At 46.9% G+C, this 13,393-nt stretch overlaps 1 protein-coding gene across 1 annotated transcript in view; it reads left to right on the forward strand.

Moving 5' to 3' along the window:
- PCNX2 (pecanex 2) overlaps window positions 1-13,393 on the forward strand; it is a 3,673,975-nt gene that overhangs the window by 2,085,570 nt on the left and 1,575,012 nt on the right. The gene's annotated exons all lie outside the window — the stretch shown is intronic.

Raw genomic sequence — 13,393 nt, forward strand, 5'->3', positions numbered from 1 at the left:
CGTGCTTTTACAAAGAAAAAAGTTTTCCAGTGTAAGCTTATAGCAGTCAGTGTCCTTAAAGCGGGTGTGTCAGGCATTCAGCGTGTGCTCTGCAGACCCCTGCCAGTGTACTTTGACAGTTTCCACTCATATGTGGTGTCTCTATAGCGTGCTTTTACAAAGAAAAAAAGTTTTCCATTGTAAGCTAATAGCAGTCAGTGTCCTTAAAGCGTGTGTGTCAGGCCTTTAGCGTGTGCCCTGCAGACCCCTGCCAGTGTATTTTGACAGTTGCCACTCATATCTGGTGTCTCTGTAGCGTGCTTTTACAAAGAAAAAAAGTTTTCCAGTGTAAGCTAATAGCAGTCAGTGTCCTTAAAGTGGGTGTGTCAGGCCTTCAGCGTGTGCCCTGCAGACCCCTGCCAGTGTACTTTGACAGTTGCCACTCATATCTGGTGTCTCTGTAGCATGCTTTTACAAAGAAAAAAGTTTTCCGGTGTAAGCTAATAGCAGTCAGTGTCCTTAAAGCGGGTGTGTCAGGCCTTCAGCGTGTGCCCTGCAGACCCCTGCCAGTGTACTTTGACAGTTGCCACTCATATCTGGTGTCTCTATAGCGTGCGTTTACAAAGAAAAAAGTTTTCCAGTGTAAGCTAATAGCAGTCAGTGTCCTTAAAGCGGGTGTGTCAGGCCTTCAGCGTGTGCCCTGCAGACCCCTGCCAGTGTACTTTGACAGTTGCCACTCATATCTGGTGTCTCTATAGCGTGCTTTTACAAAGAAAAAAAGTTTTCCAGTGTAAGCTAATAGAGGTCAGTGTCCTTAAAGCGGGTGTGTCAGGCCTTCAGCGTGTGCCCTGCAGACCCCTGCCAGTTTACTTTGACAGTTGCCACTCATATCTGGTGTCTCTATAGCGTGCTTTTACAAAGAAAAAAGTTATCCAGTGTAAGCTAATAGCAGTCAGTGTCCTTAAAGCGGGTGTGTCAGGCCTTCAGCGTGTGCCCTGCAGACCCCTGCCAGTGTACTTTGACAGTTGCCACTCATATCTGGTGTCTCTATAGCGTGCTTTTACAAAGAAAAAAGTTTTCCAGTGTAAGCTAATAGCAGTCAGTGTCCTTAAAGCGGGTGTATCAGGCCTTCAGCGTGTGCCCTGCAAACCCCTGCCAGTGTACTTTGACAGTTGCCACTCATATCTGGTGTCTCTGTAGCGTGCTTTTACAAAAAAAAAACGTTTTCCAGTGTAAGCTAATTGCAGTCAGTGTCCTTAAAGCGGGTGTGTCAGGCCTTCAGCGTGTGCCCTGCATACCCCTGCCAGTGTACTTTGACAGTTGCCACTCATATCTGGTGTCTCTGTAGCGTGCTTTTACAAAGAAAAAGCGTGTGCCCTGCAGACCCCTGCCAGTGTACTTTGATAGTTGCCACTCATATCTGTTGTCTCTATAGCGTGCTTTTACAAAGAAAAAAGTTTTCCAGTGTAAGCTGATAGAGGTCAGTGTCCTTAAAGCGTGTGTGTCAGGCCTTCAGCGTGTGCCCTGCAGACCCCTGCCAGTGTACTTTGACAGTTGCCACTCATATCTGGTGTCTCTATAGCATGCTTTTACAAAGAAAAAATGTTTTCCAGTGTAAGCTAATAGCAGTCAGTGTCCTTAAAGCGGGTGTGTCAGGCCTTCAGCGTGTGCCCTGCAGACCCCTGCCAGTGTACTTTGACAGTTGCCACTCATATCTGGTGTCTCTATAGCGTGCTTTTACAAAGAAAAAAAGTTTTCCAGTGTAAGCTAATAGCAGTCAGTGTCCTTAAAGCAGGTGTGTCAGGCCTTCAGCATGTGCTCTGCAGACCCCTGCCAGTGTACTTTGACAGTTGCCACTCATATCTGGTGTCTCTATAGTGTGCTTTTACAAAGAAAAAAGTTTTCCAGTGTAAGCTATTAGCAGTCAGTGTCCTTGAAGCGGGTGTGTCAGGCCTTCAGCGTGTGCCCTGCAGACCCCTGCCAGTATACTTTGACAGTTGCCACTCATATCTGGTGTCTCTATAGCGTGCTTTTACAAAGAAAAAAAGTTTTCCAGTGTAAGCTAATTGCAGTCAGTGTCCTTAAAGCGGGTGTGTCAGGCCTTCAGCGTGTGCCCTGCAGACCCCTGCCAGTGTACTTTGACAGTTGTCACTCATATCTGGTGTCTCTATAGCGTGCTTTTACAAAGAAAAAAAGTTTTCCAGTGTAAGCTAATAGCAGTCAGTGTCCTTAAAGCGGGTGTGTCAGGCCTTCAGCGTGTGCCCTGCAGACCCCTGCCAGTGTACTTTGACAGTTGCCACTCATATCTGGTGTCTCTGTAGCGTGCTTTTACAAAGAAAAAAGTTTTCCAGTGTAAGCTTATAGCAGTCAGTGTCCTTAAAGCGGGTGTGTCAGGCATTCAGCGTGTGCTCTGCAGACCCCTGCCAGTGTACTTTGACAGTTTCCACTCATATCTGGTGTCTCTATAGCGTGCTTTTACAAAGAAAAAAAGTTTTCCATTGTAAGCTAATAGCAGTCAGTGTCCTTAAAGCGGGTGTGTCAGGCCTTCAGCGTGTGCCCTGCAGACCCCTGCCAGTGTACTTTGACAGTTGCCACTCATATCTGGTGTCTCTATAGCGTGCTTTTACAAAGAAAAAAAGTTATCCAGTGTAAGCTAATAGCAGTCAGTGTCCTTAAAGCGTGTGTGTCAGGCCTTTAGCGTGTGCCCTGCAGACCCCTGCCAGTGTATTTTGACAGTTGCCACTCATATCTGGTGTCTCTGTAGCGTGCTTTTACAAAGAAAAAAAGTTTTCCAGTGTAAGCTAATAGCAGTCAGTGTCCTTAAAGTGGGTGTGTCAGGCCTTCAGCGTGTGCCCTGCAGACCCCTGCCAGTGTACTTTGACAGTTGCCACTCATATCTGGTGTCTCTGTAGCATGCTTTTACAAAGAAAAAAAGTTTTCCGGTGTAAGCTAATAGCAGTCAGTGTCCTTAAAGCGGGTGTGTCAGGCCTTCAGCGTGTGCTCTGCAGACCCCTGCCAGTGTACTTTGACAGTTGCCACTCATATCTGGTGTCTCTATAGCGTGCGTTTACAAAGAAAAAAGTTTTCCAGTGTAAGCTAATAGCAGTCAGTGTCCTTAAAGCGGGTGTGTCAGGCCTTCAGCGTGTGCCCTGCAGACCCCTGCCAGTGTACTTTGACAGTTGCCACTCATATCTGGTGTCTCTATAGCGTGCTTTTACAAAGAAAAAAAGTTATCCAGTGTAAGCTAATAGCAGTCAGTGTCCTTAAAGCGGGTGTGTGAGGCCTTCAGCGTGTGCCCTGCACACCCCTGCAAGTTTACTTTGACAGTTGCCACTCATATCTGGTGTCTCTATAGCGTGCTTTTACAAAGAAAAAAAGTTTTCCAGTGTAAGCTAATAGAGGTCAGTGTCCTTAAAGCGGGTGTGTCAGGCCTTCAGCGTGTGCCCTGCAGACCCCTGCCAGTTTACTTTGACAGTTGCCACTCATATCTGGTGTCTCTATAGCGTGCTTTTACAAAGAAAAAAAGTTATCCAGTGTAAGCTAATAGCAGTCAGTGTCCTTAAAGCGGGTGTGTGAGGCCTTCAGCGTGTGCCCTGCAGACCCCTGCAAGTTTACTTTGACAGTTGCCACTCATATCTGGTGTCTCTATAGCGTGCTTTTACAAAGAAAAAAAGTTTTCCAGTGTAAGCTAATAGAGGTCAGTGTCCTTAAAGCGGGTGTGTCAGGCCTTCAGCGTGTGCCCTGCAGACCCCTGCCAGTGTACTTTGACAGTTGCCACTAATATCTGGTGTCTCTATAGCGTGCTTTTACAAAGAAAAAAGTTTTCCAGTGTAAGCTAATAGCAGTCAGTGTCCTTAAAGCGGGTGTGTCAGGCCTTCAGCGTGTGCCCTGCAGACCCCTGCCAGTGTACTTTGACAGTTGCCACTCATATCTGGCGTCTCTGTAGCGTGCTTTTACAAAGAAAAAAAGTTTTCCAGTGCAAGCTTATAGCAGTCAGTGTCCTTAAAGCGGGTGTGTCAGGCCTTCAGCGTGTGCCCTGCAGACCCCTGCCAGTGTACTTTGACAGTTGCCACTCATATCTGGTGTCTCTGTAGCGTGCTTTTACAAAGAAAAAGCGTGTGCCCTGCAGACCCCTGCCAGTGTACTTTGATAGTTGCCACTCATATCTGGTGTCTCTATAGCGTGCTTTTACAAAGAAAAAAGTTTTCCAGTGTAAGCTGATAGAGGTCAGTGTCCTTAAAGCGTGTGTGTCAGGCCTTCAGCGTGTGCCCTGCAGACCCCTGCCAGTGTACTTTGACAGTTGCCACTCATATCTGGTGTCTCTATAGCGTGCGTTTACAAAGAAAAAAGTTTTCCAGTGTAAGCTAATAGCAGTCAGTGTCCTTAAAGCGGTTGTGTCAGGCCTTCAGCGTGTGCCCTGCAGACCCCTGCCAGTGTACTTTGACAGTTGCCACTCATATCTGGTGTCTCTATAGCGTGCTTTTACAAAGAAAAAATGTTTTCCAGTGTAAGCTAATTGCAGTCAGTGTCCTTAAAGCGGGTGTGTCAGGCCTTCAGCGTGTGCCCTGCAGACCCCTGCCAGTGTACTTTGACAGTTGCCACTCATATCTGATGTCTCTGTAGCGTGCTTTTACAGAGAAAAAAGTTTTCCAGTGTAAGCTAATAGCAGTCAGTGTCCTTAAAGCGGGTGTGTCAGGCCTTCAGCGTGTGCCCTGCAGACCCCTGCCAGTTTACTTTGACAGTTGCCACTCATATCTGGTGTCTCTATAGCGTGCTTTTACAAAGAAAAAAAGTTTTCCAGTGTAAGCTAATTGCAGTCAGTGTCCTTAAAGCGGGTGTGTCAGGCCTTCAGCGTGTGCCCTGCAGACCCCTGCCAGTGTACTTTGACAGTTGTCACTCATATCTGGTGTCTCTATAGCGTGCTTTTACAAAGAAAAAAAGTTTTCCAGTGTAAGCTAATAGCAGTCAGTGTCCTTAAAGCGGGTGTGTCAGGCCTTCAGCGCGTGCCCTGCAGACCCCTGCCAGTGTACTTTGACAGTTGCCACTCATATCTGATGTCTCAGAAGCGTGCTTTTACAAAGAAAAAAAGTTTTCCAGTGTAAGCTAATAGCAGTCAGTGTCCTTAAAGCGTGTGTGTCAATCCTTTAGCGTGTGCCCTGCAGACCCCTGCCAGTGTACTTTGACAGTTGCCACTCATATGTGGTGTCTCTATAGCGTGCTTTTACAAAGAAAAAAAGTTTTCCATTGTAAGCTAATAGCAGTCAGTGTCCTTAAAGCGTGTGTGTCAGGCCTTTAGCGTGTGCCCTGCAGACCCCTGCCAGTGTATTTTGACAGTTGCCACTCATATCTGGTGTCTCTGTAGCGTGCTTTTACAAAGAAAAAAAGTTTTCCAGTGTAAGCTAATAGCAGTCAGTGTCCTTAAAGTGGGTGTGTCAGGCCTTCAGCGTGTGCCCTGCAGACCCCTGCCAGTGTACTTTGACAGTTGCCACTCATATCTGGTGTCTCTGTAGCATGCTTTTACAAAGAAAAAAGTTTTCCGGTGTAAGCTAATAGCAGTCAGTGTCCTTAAAGTGGGTGTGTCAGGCCTTCAGCGTGTGCCCTGCAGACCCCTGCCAGTGTACTTTGACAGTTGCCACTCATATCTGGTGTCTCTATAGCGTGCGTTTACAAAGAAAAAAGTTTTCCAGTGTAAGCTAATAGCAGTCAGTGTCCTTAAAGCGGGTGTGTCAGGCCTTCAGCGTGTGCCCTGCAGACCCCTGCCAGTGTACTTTGACAGTTGCCACTCATATCTGGTGTCTCTATAGCGTGCTTTTACAAAGAAAAAAAGTTTTCCAGTGTAAGCTAATAGAGGTCAGTGTCCTTAAAGCGGGTGTGTCAGGCCTTCAGCGTGTGCCCTGCAGACCCCTGCCAGTTTACTTTGACAGTTGCCACTCATATCTGGTGTCTCTATAGCGTGCTTTTACAAAGAAAAAAGTTATCCAGTGTAAGCTAATAGCAGTCAGTGTCCTTAAAGCGGGTGTGTCAGGCCTTCAGCGTGTGCCCTGCAGACCCCTGCCAGTGTACTTTGACAGTTGCCACTCATATCTGGTGTCTCTATAGCGTGCTTTTACAAAGAAAAAAGTTTTCCAGTGTAAGCTAATAGCAGTCAGTGTCCTTAAAGCGGGTGTATCAGGCCTTCAGCGTGTGCCCTGCAAACCCCTGCCAGTGTACTTTGACAGTTGCCACTCATATCTGGTGTCTCTGTAGCGTGCTTTTACAAAGAAAAAGCGTGTGCCCTGCAGACCCCTGCCAGTGTACTTTGATAGTTGACACTCATATCTGTTGTCTCTATAGCGTGCTTTTACAAAGAAAAAAGTTTTCCAGTGTAAGCTGATAGAGGTCAGTGTCCTTAAAGCGTGTGTGTCAGGCCTTCAGCGTGTGCCCTGCAGACCCCTGCCAGTGTACTTTGACAGTTGCCACTCATATCTGGTGTCTCTATAGCATGCTTTTACAAAGAAAAAATGTTTTCCAGTGTAAGCTAATAGCAGTCAGTGTCCTTAAAGCGGGTGTGTCAGGCCTTCAGCGTGTGCCCTGCAGACCCCTGCCAGTGTACTTTGACAGTTGCCACTCATATCTGGTGTCTCTATAGCGTGCTTTTACAAAGAAAAAAAGTTTTCCAGTGTAAGCTAATAGCAGTCAGTGTCCTTAAAGCAGGTGTGTCAGGCCTTCAGCATGTGCTCTGCAGACCCCTGCCAGTGTACTTTGACAGTTGCCACTCATATCTGGTGTCTCTATAGTGTGCTTTTACAAAGAAAAAAGTTTTCCAGTGTAAGCTATTAGCAGTCAGTGTCCTTGAAGCGGGTGTGTCAGGCCTTCAGCGTGTGCCCTGCAGACCCCTGCCAGTATACTTTGACAGTTGCCACTCATATCTGGTGTCTCTATAGCGTGCTTTTACAAAGAAAAAAAGTTTTCCAGTGTAAGCTAATTGCAGTCAGTGTCCTTAAAGCGGGTGTGTCAGGCCTTCAGCGTGTGCCCTGCAGACCCCTGCCAGTGTACTTTGACAGTTGTCACTCATATCTGGTGTCTCTATAGCGTGCTTTTACAAAGAAAAAAAGTTTTCCAGTGTAAGCTAATAGCAGTCAGTGTCCTTAAAGCGGGTGTGTCAGGCCTTCAGCGTGTGCCCTGCAGACCCCTGCCAGTGTACTTTGACAGTTGCCACTCATATCTGGTGTCTCTGTAGCGTGCTTTTACAAAGAAAAAAGTTTTCCAGTGTAAGCTTATAGCAGTCAGTGTCCTTAAAGCGGGTGTGTCAGGCATTCAGCGTGTGCTCTGCAGACCCCTGCCAGTGTACTTTGACAGTTTCCACTCATATCTGGTGTCTCTATAGCGTGCTTTTACAAAGAAAAAAAGTTTTCCATTGTAAGCTAATAGCAGTCAGTGTCCTTAAAGCGGGTGTGTCAGGCCTTCAGCGTGTGCCCTGCAGACCCCTGCCAGTGTACTTTGACAGTTGCCACTCATATCTGGTGTCTCTATAGCGTGCTTTTACAAAGAAAAAAAGTTATCCAGTGTAAGCTAATAGCAGTCAGTGTCCTTAAAGCGTGTGTGTCAGGCCTTTAGCGTGTGCCCTGCAGACCCCTGCCAGTGTATTTTGACAGTTGCATCTCATATCTGGTGTCTCTGTAGCGTGCTTTTACAAAGAAAAAAAGTTTTCCAGTGTAAGCTAATAGCAGTCAGTGTCCTTAAAGTGGGTGTGTCAGGCCTTCAGCGTGTGCCCTGCAGACCCCTGCCAGTGTACTTTGACAGTTGCCACTCATATCTGGTGTCTCTCTAGCATGCTTTTACAAAGAAAAAAAGTTTTCCGGTGTAAGCTAATAGCAGTCAGTGTCCTTAAAGCGGGTGTGTCAGGCCTTCAGCGTGTGCTCTGCAGACCCCTGCCAGTGTACTTTGACAGTTGCCACTCATATCTGGTGTCTCTATAGCGTGCGTTTACAAAGAAAAAAGTTTTCCAGTGTAAGCTAATAGCAGTCAGTGTCCTTAAAGCGGGTGTGTCAGGCCTTCAGCGTGTGCCCTGCAGACCCCTGCCAGTGTACTTTGACAGTTGCCACTCATATCTGGTGTCTCTATAGCGTGCTTTTACAAAGAAAAAAAGTTATCCAGTGTAAGCTAATAGCAGTCAGTGTCCTTAAAACGGGTGTGTGAGGCCTTCAGCGTGTGCCCTGCACACCCCTGCAAGTTTACTTTGACAGTTGCCACTCATATCTGGTGTCTCTATAGTGTGCTTTTACAAAGAAAAAAAGTTTTCCAGTGTAAGCTAATAGAGGTCAGTGTCCTTAAAGCGGGTGTGTCAGGCCTTCAGCGTGTGCCCTGCAGACCCCTGCCAGTTTACTTTGACAGTTGCCACTCATATCTGGTGTCTCTATAGCGTGCTTTTACAAAGAAAAAAAGTTATCCAGTGTAAGCTAATAGCAGTCAGTGTCCTTAAAGCGGGTGTGTGAGGCCTTCAGCGTGTGCCCTGCAGACCCCTGCAAGTTTACTTTGACAGTTGCCACTCATATCTGGTGTCTCTATAGCGTGCTTTTACAAAGAAAAAAAGTTTTCCAGTGTAAGCTAATAGAGGTCAGTGTCCTTAAAGCGGGTGTGTCAGGCCTTCAGCGTGTGCCCTGCAGACCCCTGCCAGTGTACTTTGACAGTTGCCACTCATATCTGGTGTCTCTATAGCGTGCTTTTACAAAGAAAAAAGTTTTCCAGTGTAAGCTAATAGCAGTCAGTGTCCTTAAAGCGGGTGTGTCAGGCCTTCAGCGTGTGCCCTGCAGACCCCTGCCAGTGTACTTTGACAGTTGCCACTCATATCTGGCGTCTCTGTAGCGTGCTTTTACAAAGAAAAAAAGTTTTCCAGTGCAAGCTTATAGCAGTCAGTGTCCTTAAAGCGGGTGTGTCAGGCCTTCAGCGTGTGCCCTGCAGACCCCTGCCAGTGTACTTTGACAGTTGCCACTCATATCTGGTGTCTCTGTAGCGTGCTTTTACAAAGAAAAAGCGTGTGCCCTGCAGACCCCTGCCAGTGTACTTTGATAGTTGCCACTCATATCTGGTGTCTCTATAGCGTGCTTTTACAAAGAAAAAAGTTTTCCAGTGTAAGCTGATAGAGGTCAGTGTCCTTAAAGCGTGTGTGTCAGGCCTTCAGCGTGTGCCCTGCAGACCCCTGCCAGTGTACTTTGACAGTTGCCACTCATATCTGGTGTCTCTATAGCGTGCGTTTACAAAGAAAAAAGTTTTCCAGTGTAAGCTAATAGCAGTCAGTGTCCTTAAAGCGGGTGTGTCAGGCCTTCAGCGTGTGCCCTGCAGACCCCTGCCAGTGTACTTTGACAGTTGCCACTCATATCTGGTGTCTCTATAGCGTGCTTTTACAAAGAAAAAATGTTTTCCAGTGTAAGCTAATTGCAGTCAGTGTCCTTAAAGCGGGTGTGTCAGGCCTTCAGCGTGTGCCCTGCAGACCCCTGCCAGTGTACTTTGACAGTTGCCACTCATATCTGATGTCTCTGTAGCGTGCTTTTACAGAGAAAAAAGTTTTCCAGTGTAAGCTAATAGCAGTCAGTGTCCTTAAAGCGGGTGTGTCAGGCCTTCAGCGTGTGCCCTGCAGACCCCTGCCAGTTTACTTTGACAGTTGCCACTCATATCTGGTGTCTCTATAGCGTGCTTTTACAAAGAAAAAAAGTTTTCCAGTGTAAGCTAATTGCAGTCAGTGTCCTTAAAGCGGGTGTGTCAGGCCTTCAGCGTGTGCCCTGCAGACCCCTGCCAGTGTACTTTGACAGTTGTCACTCATATCTGGTGTCTCTATAGCGTGCTTTTACAAAGAAAAAAAGTTTTCCAGTGTAAGCTAATAGCAGTCAGTGTCCTTAAAGCGTGTGTGTCAAGCCTTTAGCGTGTGCCCTGCAGACCCCTGCCAGTGTACTTTGACAGTTGCCACTCATATCTGGTGTCTCTGTAGCGTGCTTTTACAAAGAAAAAAGTTTTCCAGTGTAAGCTTATAGCAGTCAGTGTCCTTAAAGCGGGTGTGTCAGGCATTCAGCGTGTGCTCTGCAGACCCCTGCCAGTGTACTTTGACAGTTTCCACTCATATCTGGTGTCTCTATAGCGTGCTTTTACTAAGAAAAAAAGTTTTCCATTGTAAGCTAATAGCAGTCAGTGTCCTTAAAGCGGGTGTGTCAGGCCTTCAGCGTGTGCCCTGCAGACCCCTGCCAGTGTACTTTGACAGTTGCCACTCATATCTGGTGTCTCTATAGCGTGCTTTTACAAAGAAAAAAAGTTATCCAGTGTAAGCTAATAGCAGTCAGTGTCCTTAAAGCGTGTGTGTCAGGCCTTTAGCGTGTGCCCTGCAGACCCCTGCCAGTGTATTTTGACAGTTGCCACTCATATCTGGTGTCTCTGTAGCGTGCTTTTACAAAGAAAAAAAGTTTTCCAGTGTAAGCTAATAGCAGTCAGTGTCCTTAAAGTGGGTGTGTCAGGCCTTCAGCGTGTGCCCTCCAGACCCCTGCCAGTGTACTTTGACAGTTGCCACTCATATCTGGTGTCTCTGTAGCATGCTTTTACAAAGAAAAAAAGTTTTCCGGTGTAAGCTAATAGCAGTCAGTGTCCTTAAAGCGGGTGTGTCAGGCCTTCAGCGTGTGCTCTGCAGACCCCTGCCAGTGTACTTTGACAGTTGCCACTCATATCTGGTGTCTCTATAGCGTGCATTTACAAAGAAAAAAGTTTTCCAGTGTAAGCTAATAGCAGTCAGTGTCCTTAAAGCGGGTGTGTCAGGCCTTCAGTGTGTGCCCTGCAGACCCCTGCCAGTGTACTTTGACAGTTGCCACTCATATCTGGTGTCTCTATAGCGTGCTTTAACAAAGAAAAAAAGTTTTCCAGTGTAAGCTAATAGAGGTCAGTGTCCTTAAAGCGGGTGTGTCAGGCCTTCAGCGTGTGCCCTGCAGACCCCTGCCAGTTTACTTTGACAGTTGCCACTCATATCTGGTGTCTCTATAGCGTGCTTTTACAAAGAAAAAAAGTTATCCAGTGTAAGCTAATAGCAGTCAGTGTCCTTAAAGCGGGTGTGTGAGGCCTTCAGCGTGTGCCCTGCAGACCCCTGCCAGTTTACTTTGACAGTTGCCACTCATATCTGGTGTCTCTATAGCGTGCTTTTACAAAGAAAAAAGTTTTCCAGTGTAAGCTAATAGAGGTCAGTGTCCTTAAAGCGGGTGTGTCAGGCCTTCAGCGTGTGCCCTGCAGACCCCTGCCAGTGTACTTTGACAGTTGCCACTCATATCTGGTGTCTCTATAGCGTGCTTTTACAAAGAAAAAAGTTTTCCAGTGTAAGCTAATAGCAGTCAGTGTCCTTAAAGCGGGTGTGTCAGGCCTTCAGCGTGTGCCCTGCAAACCTCTGCCAGTGTACTTTGACAGTTGCCACTCATATCTGGCGTCTCTGTAGCGTGCTTTTACAAAGAAAAAAAGTTTTCCAGTGCAAGCTAATAGCAGTCAGTGTCCTTAAAGCGGGTGTGTCAGGCCTTCAGCGTGTGCCCTGCAGACCCCTGCCAGTGTACTTTGACAGTTGCCACTCATATCTGGTGTCTCTGTAGCGTGCTTTTACAAAGAAAAAGCGTGTGCCCTGCAGACCCCTGCCAGTGTACTTTGATAGTTGCCACTCATATCTGGTGTCTCTATAGCGTGCTTTTACAAAGAAAAAAGTTTTCCAGTGTAAGCTGATAGAGGTCAGTGTCCTTAAAGCGTGTGTGTCAGGCCTTCAGCGTGTGCCCTGCAGACCCCTGCCAGTGTACTTTGACAGTTGCCACTCATATCTGGTGTCTCTATAGCATGCTTTTACAAAGAAAACATGTTTTCCAGTGTAAGCTAATAGCAGTCAGTGTCCTTAAAGCGGGTGTGTCAGGCCTTCAGCGTGTGCCCTGCAGACCCCTGCCAGTGTACTTTGACAGTTGCCACTCATATCTGGTGTCTCTATAGCGTGCTTTTACAAAGAAAAAAAGTTTTCCAGTGTAAGCTAATAGCAGTCAGTGTCCTTAAAGCGGGTGTGTCAGGCCTTCAGCGTGTGCCCTGCAGACCCCTGCCAGTTTACTTTGACAGTTGCCACTCATATCTGGTGTCTCTATAGCGTGCTTTTACAAAGAAAAAAGTTTTCCAGTGTAAGCTAATAGCAGTCAGTGTCCTTAAAGCGGGTGTGTGAGGCCTTCAGCGTGTGCCCTGCAGACCCCTGCCAGTGTACTTTGACAGTTGCCACTCATATCTGGTGTCTCTATAGCGTGCTTTTACAAAGAAAAAAAGTTTTCCAGTGTAAGCTAATAGAGGTCAGTGTCCTTAAAGCGGGTGTGTCAGGCCTTCAGCGTGTGCCCTGCAGACCCCTGCCAGTGTACTTTGACAGTTGCCACTCATATCTGGTGTCTCTATAGCATGCTTTTACAAAGAAAAAAGTTATCCAGTGTAAGCTAATAGCAGTCAGTGTCCTTAAGCGTGTGTGTCAGGCCTTCAGCGCGTGCCCTGCAGACCCCTGCCAGTGTACTTTGACAGTTGCCACTCATATCTGGTGTCTCTGTAGTATGCTTTTACAAAGAAAAAAGTTTTCCAGTGTAAGCTAATAGCAGTCAGTGTCCTTAAAGCGGGTGTGTCAGGCCTTCAGCGTGTGCCCTGCAGACCCCTGCCAGTGTACTTTGACAGTTGCCACTCATATCTGGTGTCTCTATAGCGTGCTTTTACAAAGAAAAAAAGTTTTCCAGTGTAAGCTAATAGCAGTCAGTGTCCTTAAAGCGGGTGTGTCAGGCCTTCAGCGTGTGCCCTGCAAACCCCTGCCAGTGTACTTTGACAGTTGCCACTCATATCTGGTGTCTCTGTAGCGTGCTTTTACAAAGAAAAAACGTTTTACAGTGTAAGCTTATTGCAGTCAGTGTCCTTAAAGCGGGTGTTTCAGGCCTTCAGCGTGTGCCCTGCAGACCCCTGCCAGTGTACTTTGACAGTTGCCACTCATATCTGGTGTCTCTATAGCATGCGTTTACAAAGAAAAAAGTTTTCCAGTGTAAGCTAATAGCAGTCAGTGTCCTTAAAGCGGGTGTGTCAGGCCTTCAGCGTGTGCCCTGCAGACCCCTGCCAGTGTACTTTGACAGTTGCCACTCATATCTGGTGTCTCTGTAGCGTGCTTTTACAAAGAAAAAGCGTGTGCCCTGCAGACACCTGCCAGTGTACTTTGATAGTTGCCACTCATATCTGGTGTCTCTATAGCGTGCTTTTACAAAGAAAAAAGTTTTCCAGTGTAAGCTAATAGCAGTCAGTGTCCTTAAAGCGGGTGTGTCAGGCCTTCAGCGTGTGCCCTGCAGACCCCTGCCAGTGTACTTTGACAGTTGCCACTCATATCTGGCGTCTCTGTAGCGTGCTTTTACAAAGAAAAAAAGTTTTCCAG

This window comes from Pelobates fuscus, chromosome 2, assembly GCF_036172605.1.
Source record: "Pelobates fuscus isolate aPelFus1 chromosome 2, aPelFus1.pri, whole genome shotgun sequence".
NCBI lineage: Eukaryota > Metazoa > Chordata > Amphibia > Anura > Pelobatidae > Pelobates > Pelobates fuscus.